We start from the raw sequence: 4,438 nt of genomic DNA, 5'->3' as shown, positions 1-4,438 counted from the left end.
GAAGAGGCGGGAAGGAATTTGGGAGAGAAGTCATCCATCTCACCTAATAGCAGTGACTCCAATACCCATCATGTTCATAACTAACATGTATGAAGCACTTCACTAAGAGATAGATATTCTCCTGAGTGCTTTACCTGTATTTTTCATTTAATTCTGTAAATTAAATAATGAAGAAATCAGACTCTGAACTAAAAGGACCTGCCCAAGCAAGATCACATAGCCAGAAAGTGATAGAGTAGGGACCAGGGCCCACCTTGGCAGGTTTTTTAACTAATATCCTATTTCTTTTTTTTTTTTTTTTAAGATTTTATTTATTTATTTGAGAGAGAGGGAGAAAAAGCAGCGGGAAGGGGCAAAGGGAGAGGGAGAAGCAGGCTCCCCACTAAGCGGGGAGCCAGATGCAGGGCTTGATCCCAAGACCCTGGGATCATGACCTGAGCTGAAGGCAGATGCTTAACCAATTGAACCCCCAGGCACCCTACTAATACCCTGTTTCTGTCTCCAAGAGAATACCTACATACCCCATCTCCTTGTTCATCCCAAGTCAGGGGTTCCACTTCTCATTGGCTAACACCTACTGTAAGGCATCCTTCTGGGAGATCCCCTTCCCTGGGAAAAGTTGAGGGTAAAAAGGAGCAAGCACTCACGCACCTGTAGCTGCTTCGTAGCTTTTGTGAAGCTCCAGGAGAAAGCAGTGAGGGTTCTTTTGGAAAAAGGGCAGAGATCGTACAACCCCCCAGCCACATTTCAGTGGGTAGGACACTGACACCAGGAAAGCACGTGATTTGCCTAAGGTTGTACATGACATTCAGGACAAACTGCAGCTAAAGAAGGCCTTGCGGGGGTTTCTCTGGTGTTCTATCCTCTGTCATTATCTCTGCTTCAGTGACAGATGAATGGGCCAAGACTTCCTCCTTCCTCAAAATTATAGCATTTTTCTCAAGTCATACCACTCCCCATACCATCATCTCATGTGCCAAGAGCTTTACTCCAGTCATCTCTCAGCTAACTGGTAGCACCCGAGACAGATTTGTCCGGCCCCTCCCTTACATGGGACCCCTTCCAAGATCCCATATGCAATTTTGAACGTGTAATTTTGTATTCCTGTTCTTAAAGAGGCCCTCTCCACCCCTTACCGACACCCACCCCTCCAAGCCCACCCAAGTGGTATAAGTTTCAGGTTCCAAAAAGCCTGGTCACTTCTCTGGGTAGCATTGTCCTTCTGTTTTTACAGATGTGGAAACTGAGGCTTAGGGAGGTAGAGAATAGCTTGCCCGAGGTCACAGCTAATCGTCGCCAGAGCCCCAAATCTACCCTAGCCAGAACTATCTGTCTCTGAAACCTGTGGCTTTTTGGCCACCACACTGACCTCTTCGTTTGAATCCCGGCCCCACCCTTCAAGTTTCTTGCCCTGAATTAACTGAGACACTTGCTGTGGTTTGAGAAACGGCCTCCGCTCACTCGCCTGGCAGCCTTACGTGGCAGCATTCCTGGTCTGCGGGGCGGCAGGCTTCATCCTTGGGTCTGCTCCTTCGCCGCCCTGAGCCTCAGTAATTCGATTCTAATCTCAGCTTTCATCCCACCAGCAGATCTTTGTTCCCGCTTAGGCAACAAGATGGATGAAGGAGATTGTCAAGGAGCTCGAGATGTTGAGATATGGGGCTAGTTCCTCTTTTCCTTTTCAGCTTGTGAGAAGCCTGAGTTAATCTTCGGACTTTCGGGGAAGGAGCCGCTGGAATACGGGAATTTGCTGGGGCCCTCGCCGGACATCCTCAGCTACAAGGAAACTGGCCGAGCGCTGCCTGCAGACACCCCACTTGTTGCACCCCGAGTGCGCAGGCAAGAGGCCTTCTCCCAGGTGGGGCCTCCAAAGCAAGCCCTGTGACGCTGGCCGGCACCGTAGCTCTTAATTCCACTGCCACTCTTCCCCTGAAGCTGCTGTGACCCTGGGAAAGGTGCTGCTCCTCTCTCCTCCAACTCTGGAAACGGATACTAGTTTCTGGGGGCTTCTGAGGCACGGAGGACCCTGGGGTGCGCGCTTCTCATCCCCGCGGGCTGCCCAGCCGCAGGCCCGACTTCCCTTGGGTCGGGGCACGTGCCGCTTGTGTGAGGACACCCTACTCAGCTGGCATCGCCCTAATGGGTGGAACAAATGGGCTTTAAATAATGATAATAATCTTTTATGACCCTTTAGAGCAAACAGAGGGCCTTGTTTCTTTCATTCTTTGACGGCCGTTTTGAAAGCTGGCGTGTATCTGAATCATCTGCGGAGGTAATAAGGCACAGAGAGACTCCGACTCATTGAAGTAGGGAGAATCTGGGCCTCTGCATTTTGACCAAGTTCCCCAGGCGGTTCTGATGCTGACCAGAGTTCGAGTTCCACCGTGCTGTGGGGTAAAAGTCGTTGCTCGCGCACCCCGCCCCCCCTAACAGATTAGAGGCTGGGAAGTGCTTTGCCTAAAGTTGTAGGACTTGGCAGGACCCAACACAAAGCTCTCCTTCAGGCAGGAAGTTGGAGACTCCAGAAACAACACCGAAACCCCTACCCAGACAGGAATTCATCGCCTGTGCTCGCCAACACCCCCCGTCCGCCCTGCAGCTCTTCACAGCCTATAGCCAATGACTAGGACTCTCTCCCTCAGTGCACAACAGTGGCGATAATCCTAACTCACTGCAGTGACTCTCTTCTATGTGCTTGAGAGTGCGTTATGCCCCCACTTTACAGAGGAGGGAATTGAGGCTCAAGGGGGTTACTTGACTTGTCTAAGGCACTAGAGGCTGAGCTCTGATGTGAATCCGGGCCTCTTGGAATGTGCCTCTGAAGCTGCAGTTTATCCCTGTGTGCCCTGACAATGCTTAATGTATACTAAAAACTCCATAGTAATAATAATAATAATAATAATAATAATAATAATAATAATAAACTCATCCATGTCATAATTTATGAGGTTCAAGACTTTGGGATTTCCTGCAGCTATCAAATTTCCAAATGAATTTTAGGGACTGGTATAGATGGCCAAATTCTCATGTTTTTCCTGTAAGTATCTTAAAAGGATCATTTCTTAAAAGAAAGAATATCTCAGTCCCCAAAAGCTGGGAGGACACAATCTTAGGATAAAGGACTATGTTATCATTTTTTATTTTTTAATTTAAAAAAGATTTTATTTATTTATTTGAGAGGGAGAGAGAGAGAGCATAAGCAGGGGGAGAGGGAGAAGGAGAAGCAGGCTTCCCAACTGAACAGGGAGCCCAACACAGGACTTCATTCCAGAACTCTGGGATCATGACATGAGCCGAAGGCAGACACTTAACCAACTGAACCACCCAGGTGCCCCAAAAGGACGATGTTTTTAATGCTAAAAGCACTTGTCCCTTTCTGGTGGCTCACAGCTCCAGGCCTTGGTGTTCCTCATCTATGAGATGCTGACAAGGGTGTCTCTACCATCTCTCCTGGTAAGAGAAATGAGGACACGATGGGGCCTCTTTCACCTGCCGCAGGTGTTGCACTGCTTGCATGACCCAAACCAGTGTGAGTGGTGTTCAGCCCAGTTTGGTTTTGGTAAAAGCTTATAATGATAATGATGATGATGGTGGTGGTGGTGGTGGTAATAATGATACCATAACGAGACTTCCACTTATGGGCCATTTCCTACGTGCCAGGTATGTGACACTCATCATGTTACTTAATGGTTACACCTTCAGGGCCTTCACCCTTGTCCAGGCCAGCACCACCTCTCACTTGGAGGACAGCAAGAGCTCCCCAAGGAGTTTCCTTGCCTCTCTCTTCCCTGCCTAAAAACCTACGTCCTCACAGCAGCAGGTGATGACACCACTCCCTTGCCTGAATCCTCCTCCTGCTCCGGATTGCCTTGAGAATAACAATCTAGACTCCTTACCAGAGGTCCCAAGACCCTGCTGCTCTGGCCCCTGCTGCCCCCTCAACCTCCCCTTATTCAGCCCTCTCCCTAGAACAGGACACCAGGCCATACCAGGTGTCTGTTGGTTCTCCAAAATTCTGGCCTTTCCTCCATTTGCTCCTCCCTGTGCCTGCATTGTTACTCTGCATTTTGCCTTGCTGGTCTTAGCCGGAGTTTCTTCTCCTCTGAGGGCCTCCCCTGATCACCCTGTTTAAAGCACCTAGTTACAGTGGGTCCACACCCGCTGTTTACCTTCACGCTGCTTCGCACAGTTTGTAATTGTCTTACTTACATAGTGGCTTCTCTCACTAGAATTTAAGCTCCATAGAGGTGAAAAGGGCTTGGTCCCCTGATGTCCCCAGTGCTTAGGGCTGGCCCATGGTAGCTCTCAAAAAACATCTGATGAATGAATATGTAACATATGGGAATAAGGCTTGAAGAGTTAAGGTCCTTACCCCTGCCTAGATTAGTTTCCTTTGGCTGCCTTAAGACATTGCCACAAACTTAGTGGCCTTAAACAT

This window comes from Canis lupus, chromosome 4, assembly GCF_048164855.1.
Source record: "Canis lupus baileyi chromosome 4, mCanLup2.hap1, whole genome shotgun sequence".
NCBI lineage: Eukaryota > Metazoa > Chordata > Mammalia > Carnivora > Canidae > Canis > Canis lupus.
Note: the sequence above shows the minus strand (reverse complement) of the source record.